Here is a 9902-nt window from a genome sequence, read left to right on the forward strand (position 1 = left end):
CTCTAATGGGATAAGCAGCATCACCTAAAATGTGGAATTTGTTGACTTCGCACAGTGTAGGCAAGTCTTCGTGCACCGGAGACAGCCTCAACACTCGTGCATCATGCACTTTGCTTGGTGGCCCGGTAAACACATCCATGAATTTTCCTCTTGCATCGCATATTCCTTGCATAGCTATTGACACCTGATCATGTCTATTTATGTAAGTAGACCTGATCTTGTTGCTAGGGCACCGTATTGGTATGTAGGTCCCATCAATACATCCAATGACATTTGGAAAGCCTGCAAGCTGGAAAAGACGAGACAGGCACAGTTACAATGGGAAAGCCAGGAACTTCACCGTGGTTGGTCAATGAAACTGCTCAAGCATGGTGGTATAACTTTGTGGCAAATGGGGGAATTTAGTTAGATGACAGCAGTGTGCAAGCTTAGGCAAAACCAACCGGTAACTAGTTTTTGCTTCTGAGCATTTTCTATTTGCCTCAGTTTTACATGTAAGAAAGGAGCATTCTTCAGCATGCTTAAGTCAAAAGCTAGAAAATTTAATGCATGAAATGCTTCAACATTTAAACATATGCATTGTTAACACTGCATTAAGCCCAAGGATCATGAACATGGCATTGGTGAAATCAGTTATTCAAAGTTTAGCAGTAGGCTAAGAGGGATTTAAACACTCACTTTCCGGAAATCTTCAGCCAACCTGTCCTTATCTGATGAAAAGTGAATCACATTCGGAGCGATGTGGAACAGAAAATCCAGGACCCTATTTATGACCACTAGCTGGGTTGACTCTGCCATGTTGAACAGGACAGAACACTCTCGCATCGATGCCTTGTTGGCAGCATACCTGTTAAATAAATACAGTAACTATAATTTACCAAACCAGCAGTCACTATCAAACACTCTTGCAGTTACATGATGAATAGAATTCATGATAATTTAGTAGAGCTATTCTGAGCAAGCCTTGCTACATTTATCGTTTTTAAAAATTTGTTCATAGCATGTCCTTGTGTGCCAAATAAAAACATGCTGGGATCTAATAAGAGGTATCATCGATTTCTTTTTCTTCAGCACTCTTTTCAAGTGCATACAATACAATGATTTTATAGAAGTAACCAAGGCTCAATTTTAGAACGCGTGCTGTAGAAAGAAAAAAAAAAGAAGTGGAAACATGCTGAGGGAGCTTTGAGCTCATGTCAAGCTACCGTTCCTTCGGGCAGTTTTTACTCAGCAACCACCTCTTTGATGGAAATAAACTCTATTATTATTATACTATAATTAAGCACATATTCAACTGGAAGAAACTATAGCAAACGTGAGTACGACATGAAAACATTAGTGAGATTGCATATCTTGTTTTGCATCCACAAACAGTGACACAGCTCAGAAAAATTTTTCATCTATCACGCGCAGTATTCGCATCCCCACCAAACGTTTCTCATTTTCTTGGTGCTTAAAATGAAGCTCACCAGACCAAGGAAAGAATGTGTTCCTCTGGCGTCTTTGCCGGAGAACCGCCGTGGTGTCTATTCGACGGGAAACATTCAGATTCCTCGAACTTCGCAATGAGGTCATAGCATGCCTGGCGTCTCAGGCGGAAATTCGTGCGGAACTGTAAAACATCATTACTCATCGGACAGTACTCGCGCATAAACACTTACCTCTTCTCCGGAGTAGTGTTGCACCACTGTGCAGACATAGTCAGCAACCTTCGGCACACACGGTGGCACGCTGAAGATTTCTTTAAACATCGCCTTGTAGACAGCACTGTCGTTCTCGTCTGAGCTGCTGCCGGAATCGCTGTTGTCATGTGATAGATGTGACAGCAACACAGACGGCATTCCAAACGTAGTTAACCGGCGCCTCTTGGACATTTCTTGTTTCACACAGCGCGGCCCACGCAAAACGCAACTCAGCAAGGACGCTACAAATGCGTGACTACACCAAAAGCCGACACTTGCTTCTGCCTACGAGTAGGGAATGCCGCGGTTAACTCACACCGCTTCCGCGACGTAGCGGAAGTGGCTCTGTCACGTGAACACATCTCGGAGCCGCTCCGACTTTTTTCTCGGAGCGCGTCAGAGCGCTCTGAGCTGGAGGCGAGCGCTCAGAAACAACCAGCCGAATGTAGTCAGAGCGCCCGGTTTCGACCAGCCGAATGTACGGCCGCCTCTCAGAGCGCTCTAAAGCGACCAGTCGAAGACACCATTAAAGAGGGCTGTCACATCTTCGCAGATGTCGTTAGCGAAGAGCAGATTCCAGTCACTCCATGGGACGTAGATTGGCATCATGCAGGTGACCGCCCGTCGGCTATCGGGGGGAGAAGTACCGCAGTCGGCAGGCCGGTGGTGCGTTGCGAATGTTACGAAACCGACTTACCCAACTTCGGTTGATTGCACAAGCCAACCGGCATGCTTCTGAACTGGCGATGCGGCGGAGCGTTGCATCGAGGCACCCCAGGTAAAACCCATCTGTACTCCGCATTTCGGCGCATTTTCATGCTCGCCAGTAAAAGATAGCCCTTCATTGCAGACAGGCCTGGTGGTTGTCAGGCAACACTGCTGCCTCGAAGATGAGAGCTGTGGAAATGGTACAACGTTTTTTTTTTCTTCCGTAAGGGTGAGGCGATCCCCCCCTCCCTAAATTTGCCACTGTTCCCGCTAGCCAGAAGGGTCATTCATTGTTGATGCGGAATGCGTGCCCATATTTCGACATACTATCGATAAGCACTTGTAATAAACTGTGCATCTCCAACCAAAAACTTTAATTTCAACCCATCGTTTCGAAGCCGACTCAGCTCCTTCATCAGGGAGTAGCTAGCGTCTTTAAGTATGGAGGGGAGGAAGGGGTCAAAAGAAGAAAAACTGTGATGCGAAAGGCGTGGGGGAGGGGGGTTAAAGCTTTCAGTCACGTTGTCGCACTGTGGGGAGGTGGTGAATGGCGACTTTTTTTCGTTGAAGAGCGAAGTCCCTGGGCATATACCGGGGGCAGGTTTCCTTTTGTGCAGTTGATGTTGTTCGGAGTGGTTTGCATGTGCCAGGATTCCAGAAGGAGCATTTTCTGCGGACGTCATTGTTATGTTGCCGAATTCTTTCTTTGAGATTTTTGGTTTCGCCGATGTAGCTTGCGTCGCAGTCGGCGCAAGGAATTTTGTAGACAATTCCTTGGGCTCTTTCTCTCCGCGGCCGGTATTTGGGAACAGGTAGGCAAAGCGCAACGGTGTTTGTGGGCTTGTGCGCAGCCTGGAAACCCCCTTTTTTTTCAGGATTGGGGGGATGGTTTCGCTGGCACCTCCGACATAAGCTAGTGCGACGTATTTTGGTGGTGGCGTTGCTATTTGTGCGTTGATTTCTTGGCGCATGTTGTGTTTTTGATGTCGAATGGTATTTTGGATACAGTTTTTTGGGTAGCCGTACGTAATGAGTTCTTTTATTAGTGTGCGTTGTTCTTTTTTCTGTCAAGTTCTGTGCTGCAGTGTGTCTCAACACTTCTGAACAACGTCTTCACCACTGATGCTTTATGAACTGCCGGGTGGTTCGAAGAGAAGTGGAGATACCGGCCTGAGTGAGTTGGTTTGCGGTACACGGAGAATTGAAGGGTACTATTGTTTCGGGACACGAGGACGTCCAAAAACGGCAGGCAGTTTTCTTGTTCCACCTCTAGCGTGAACTGAATATCAGGCTCTGCGGGGTTGAAATGAGAAAGGAAATTTTGAATCTCAGATCTTTTGATGACGGCGAAGCAGTCGTCGACATACCTGAGGAAAATCATTGGTTTCGGGTGGAATGAGTTCAGGGCTCGCTGTTCGACGTGTTCCATTGTTAAATTGGCCATGACGACAGAGATGGATGCTCCCATTGGTGTTCCTTTCACTTGTCGGTAAAATTCCCCGTTTGACGAGAAGTATGTGTTCGATACGCACAACTCCAGGAGGCGGCACACATCATTTACACTCAGCGGGGTTCGTGCGCTCGGTGTGTCGTCGCGTTGTAGGGCGTCTCGGGTAGCGGTCACCGCAAGCTTCACCGGGATGTTTGTGAAAAGGGACACCACGTCGAAGGAGACTCGGCCTCAAGGGTGGCAGGGGACACCAGTTCGATGAAGTGATTGGAATGACGGATATGGGTCGCTGTTTTTCCTGCGATTGGGGATATGAGCTGGTGAAGGTATTCCGACAACGAGCGAAGGGGGTAACACCGCAAGTCCACAATCGGGCACGAAGGGATGCCAGGTTTTGTGGACTTTGGGCACGCCGTAGAATGGTGGAGCCGATCCCTTGGTGCTCGATAACTGGAGGTAGAGGTTTCGGAAGTTGGGGTGCTTTTGGAAGACTTCTTTCATCTCCAACCAATTTTTTTTTGTTGGAGATGTGCAGTTTAGTGTAAGTCTTCAAACCCAACCAGACAGGCAAATTTGTCGAAATGTTTAGTTTTCTTTCGATAAGCAGTGATAGCTCTTTTCATAAAGAAGTGTATAAAGAAAATGTGCGGTCATTCAGACGCGCTTTATCTTTGCAAAGCACCAACTGCCGACATGCGTGAATTTTTGCAAGATTGGAGGACCTTGCCAGACAGATAAACAGTGGAGGCGTGCTCGCACGAGCTCTTACCGATCCTGCTAACTGTTTCAGCTTGGACAGTTTTACGTGTACACATGCATGCCTTTGCTGGCAATTTAGAAACACAAGTGGAAGAGCCGCTTCCATTTATACGCGCCGCAGTGCACACTGGGAGGATTCCTGGAAAATATCGCGAAACACGTGCTCGTTTAAAGGAACTTGGAAAGCGCTGTTACATAAAAGAGTTCCTCGCTTGCAACATGCCCTCAGCAGTTTATTTAGGCCCTCTAGTGAAATAATTGAAAAAAGTAACATCTTCTATTCTACTCAGTGTCCGCATTTGTGTAGGTGTGATAACGACGTTGGGAAAAACGACGACTCCGCGAAGTGCTGCCCCCCCCCCCCCCCCCCATGTGACTGTTTCCGGTAGGCATGCCTGTTTTCGATCCGTAAGCACAAATTAAAACCCTCAATAACGATAGGATGTTTGCGCTCAGCACTGGTTTTATGCCCCGACAAACGCTATCCAAAACATGCATCGGAGCGCAGCAGAGGCCTTGTACGATATATGCTCATGCTTTCCACATCGCTTTCCGCCCCTTCCCTGCAGGATCCCTTACAGAAAACAGAATTAAAGTGCACCACGCACGCATACAGGCCCATCGCGCACATAGGCCAAACAAATGGCGACGCGGTGGCTTCGCTGGTTTTTCACTCACTCAGTCTCTCAGTCGCTCTCAGCCCGCTAGAGTGCGGAGCACACGAGCCGGCAGGACTTGCGTCGTTTCGGAGACCTCCGCCAGCCCCCTCGAACCCTCATATTCCCTGTCAGGCGCTCGCCAGCGCATTCTGAAAGGGCCAGCCAACAACACTCCGTCTCCGATGAGTGGCCAAAGCTGGCGTAGCCATCGCATTCGTTTGGCGGCCCCCATTTCCCTTCAGCTTTACCCTCAGTAGTACTTTGTGTGTGTCTTCAGTCCGTCACCTACGTGCACTGGAGGGGGCGAGGAGGGTCGCAAAAGGCGTGGGTGCGGTGGGGGAGCAATTGCGCAACCTTTGTGCTCGTTCCCCTCTCCACCCAAAACGCAGCTGATTTGCGCGGTCGTCTCCCGGCGCCCCTAGGGCTCGGGGCGCTAGGTGTTGGCGGGATGGGGAGGGGGAGAAGAAAGAGATGGAAAGAGAACACTTGTTGCCGGCAGGTGGCCGCAGCGCATTAAGCCGAGCGCCTCCATTCGTCGGGCTGGGCAGCGGCGTAATGGGACTACGCCAACTGCGCGCTCTTCGGCTCAGACGGGCTTCGCCGTTTACTGCATAACTGTCGCACTGTAGTTAATCTCCCGTGTCGCTTTCGCGAGGTGATGGTGATGTGGTCACCGCTGTTAGCCGTGTTTGAGGTGCCTGCAAGACGCGCTAGTCGACGTTTGAGCCGTACGCCGGCTGCCAACGTCGGCGCAGAACCCAATCGACGTCCGCCATGCTCGACTGGTTGCTGCAAGTTGCGTCGCCGTTGCGTGTGGCCGTCCGCTGGATCGTGCTGCTGCACAATGAACCGCTCGGTAGCACGGTGCTCAACATGTGGGCTGTCGTCTACAGGCAGTCCACCTTTACTTTTTTCAGCCGCGCATATGAACCCCATAAATGTCCCGAAGCATTCATGATATCAATCTGTTCTTATCAGCTTGATATCTGATACGGGTCCTATTTGGACCCAATATATTAAACTTATTTTTGGAATGCGGCGGTGTGCTTCAAGCTTGCTTCACCTCCGCCACGGGTTGGCCCGGTATTGCGCTGCCTCCGGGATCGGCCCACTCACCCCAACGGGGGTGAGACCTTTTCAAAATCAAAAATCAGATCTAAAATCCTGTTACATGAATATTGTACTCCGCGTCACGAGCTCAGCTTGGAGCTGTGGGTGGGCATTACATGTGCGTACTCGCCGCTGCGAGTCACTCAGTCATTTTTTCTTGAAGTCCTCTTCGCTGGCAATTTGTTTGTGTTCCTAATTATCTGTCTCCTGGGTTTCATTACTCATCATGGGGAAAGTACCACAAACCATGTGAGGGAGATCCAAAGAGCAATGATGTTGCTATTTTGGGGCACTTACAAATGCCACTTTTTTTTCTCTCTGCAGATGAGGCCAACACCTGGTCGGGGACTCATTGACTGGCTGCTCCCAGTCAGCTAGGCCTTCTGCAGCCACTACAGTTGAGGAGGAAATGCAGGCACTGCAGGGCTGGATGGATGGTGAGAGCATTACCTTTGTGTGGGTGGATGTGCTACCAAGCTCAGTATCGTTTCCTCTTACAAAATTGTTCTGTGTATTTTGTACTGTCTTGGAATTAATCTGACTCCTAGCATTCTGTTATGCCGCGCTCCTGCTTTTCAGTCTCCCGTCCGTATCTGCCTTGGCAGCCCCACCCTGCGAATGGCTACTTAAACAGGCGAAAAAAAAAACCCTTGGAGGCACAAATGAAGCAGCTCGGGGAATCACCATGGTGTCATGCAGGACCTAGACACGGCAACCAACAACTAGTGCGCAATACCACACTACTGTGACATTCCGTGTGTGCTACGAGGATCCACGTTCGACGGCGCGGCGTAGACGGAGACCCGTGACAGCGGCATCATCAATTACCCAGCCATGCTCTTTGAGTGACGACCAGAACAACCGGACCCGCCGCCGCCCCGGGGAAACAGGCTTTATCCTCCCCAATTTCCGGGCACATTCCAGGACAAGGGAGCTGTCAGCGGGCCAGAGCGCGCCGTACCACAGCCGACGCTATGCGCTACCGCGAAGACAACATTCTTTCCCTCCTTCCCCTTTCGACGTGGGCTATCGCCGGGAAGGCACCCACAGCTTCCCGCCGTGCCTCGTGAACAAAAGCGCATTCCCAGAAGGGCCGTGACGGACACCTGTCATGGCGGACAGGCAGTACTCGCCAAGAATGTGGAAAGACAGGCGCTAGTGAATTAGCTCCGAAGAGAGAGCCTGTGTATACTCTCCCTTGAGAGAGAGTGGTGGCGTTTTTGTTGTTTATTTAGTTTGTATTGTTAACAGACTCTGGGTTCGAGGCTAAGCCCAACCCAAGGGGTGGTCCTCATCTCGCATGTTATTTTGGATTGGAGAATTGATGCTTTGGGCGGGCCACTGGAAATGACCGCCCTTAGTCCTTTGTTAATCAAGTGCTTAAAAGCGCATGTAAACGGATGCAGTCCAGTCTGAGCTGGGGCTCCATGCTTAGCATGTAATGTGATGCTACTTAGGCACTAACCTGCCCGGTCGATGAGTAAAGTAGTGCAAAGTTTGTTCTTTTGTAAATTCAGTTCTGATTTTTCCAGTTTAACTCTCTGTATATGTATGTTGTAAAATTATGCTCTGCTGTCATCATCTACAAGCTCGCCTCCTGTTCATCTTCCAAGCCGAACGACACTAGAGGAAGGGTTTGTGAACCATCCTCGAAGAAACGGACGACTATTGAAATTCTACTGCATAGACGCTCAGGACGACATCGTTCGCCAAGAGGGCCTTCAGCGCCGAAGCCCGACGGCGTGCAGCTTCTGCCAGCAACCGCTCGAGCCCAACTCCGGAGCCACTCCATCGCCCCCATGAAGTCGTCGGCACGTAAGCTCGGACGCCCCAGCCTCTGATGTATAATCTTAATCATGTGTAATTATTGAATATACCTGTTTGTTTAAACTGAGCCATACGGTGTCTCTTTGCCTCTCCGTCCCGTGTGGACCTGCGCATTATGGGGGTCATCACACTACACAGCAATATAACCACCCCAGCAAGATTATGAATCAGCTTGGCTTGGCTCCACTTGCGATGTGAAAAGTGGAGTGCGACGCTGTTGAGCGAGACGCCGCGGAGTGCGACAACGTTGTGTTGTGCGGCGCTGTGTTGTGCGGCGCTGTGTTGTGCGACCGTGTGGTGTGCGACGCTGTGGAGTGTGATGCTGTGTTGTGCGGCGCTGTGTTGTGCGACCGTGTGGTGTGCGACGCTGTGGAGTGCGACGCTGTGGAGTGTGATGCTGTGGAGTGTGACGCTGTGGAGTGTGACGCTGTGTTGTGCGGCGCTGTGGTGTGCGACGCTGTGGAGTGCGACCCTGTGGTGTTCGACGCTGTGGAGTGCAACGAGCAATGCTGTGACGTGAAATGAAAAGTGCTTGGCAACTAAAATTAATCATTTTTTAAAACTATTTAGTTTCTATCCTGTGGCACCTTGAGTACCTTCCCCTCATGAGTTATGAGAGGTCCGGAATTTTATCTCGCTTACTTGCTTCCTGAATTTGTTGGTGGTTGACTCTATTGTGTGCTTCCATTAGTGGCTCTCTTTACCTTCTTGAAATTAACTCTTCGCTACCTTGGGAATGTGTATGATTTTGAGTGTACTGAAAGCAAAATTTTTTTTGACAAGTAACAAACCCAGTGCATATTGCATTGCATGAAATTGTAGCTTATTAGTTACACTTCTGAATGAAACAAGCAGCATAGTCATGTGTGGGGAAGTACTTGGGAACATTTATTTGTCAAGTATGCCTAAACATGAACAAAGTATACAGAAAAAAACAAAAATGACCAGCTGCACTAAGTCAGAACTTCATTAGAGGAAAACTGGAATATACAAACTTGCACATGTTTATAGCTGTCATTCGTCCCATTTTCAGCTCTGAGGCAAAACTATTGCTCTTCCTATGGCCAGTCAGGTCGGGGAGGATGGCTGTGGTGCCACTGTGAAAAGCAATCACGTAATGATGTGTAGCAAAGGTAGATTTGACAGGTGCTGCTTAGCGTTTTATCTTTGTTATTGTTTTGTTCTTTGATAGAGCTTGCAGATTTTTCTTTTTTTTCTTCTGTTGGTGACGAATGGACTGTATGGGAAAATTGTGCGTATGGACTTTTTCTACCTTATCATACTCGAAAATATGTTGAATGAGCTGCTCCCCAAAAGCCAGCTGATCGAATTTGTCATTTTGGGCAAGCTCTGCAACATCAGGATGGTCTCTTCGGTGTGCTTGGTAGAGAATAAAACTGTTTACGCAAGTGATGTTAACGCAGTAGAAAAAAAGCACTTTCCACCAAAGCATGCAAAAGCGAAGAACAGACTTCGGGAAATGATATGCAAGGCCAGAATATATGTTATGTATCGTAGTACTGCTGCTCGGCACACTATACTGCTCTACTGCCACTGTGAGTGCCGCTTCACGTATAACGCCTACTGTCTGGCCCGAGCACCATATTTCGTTTAGCACCTCATCCCCGTGGCTCCGGGCTACATGAGGACACTGAATTCTCTCAACTCCCTCTCGTCTTTCTCACGTGACTGCATATCTACCCTGCT

General features: G+C 49.1%; 1 non-coding gene across 1 annotated transcript; it reads left to right on the forward strand.

Moving 5' to 3' along the window:
* Nucleotides 1-6192: 6192 nt before the first annotated feature.
* LOC144126484 (U2 spliceosomal RNA) lies at nt 6193-6375 on the forward strand. The gene has a single exon (XR_013313523.1). It is a non-coding gene; the product is annotated as a U2 spliceosomal RNA (small nuclear RNA).
* The last annotated feature ends 3527 nt before the right edge of the window (nt 6376-9902 follow it).

The sequence above is a fragment of the Amblyomma americanum genome, chromosome 3 (assembly GCF_052857255.1).
Source record: "Amblyomma americanum isolate KBUSLIRL-KWMA chromosome 3, ASM5285725v1, whole genome shotgun sequence".
Taxonomy (NCBI): Eukaryota; Metazoa; Arthropoda; class Arachnida; order Ixodida; family Ixodidae; genus Amblyomma; species Amblyomma americanum.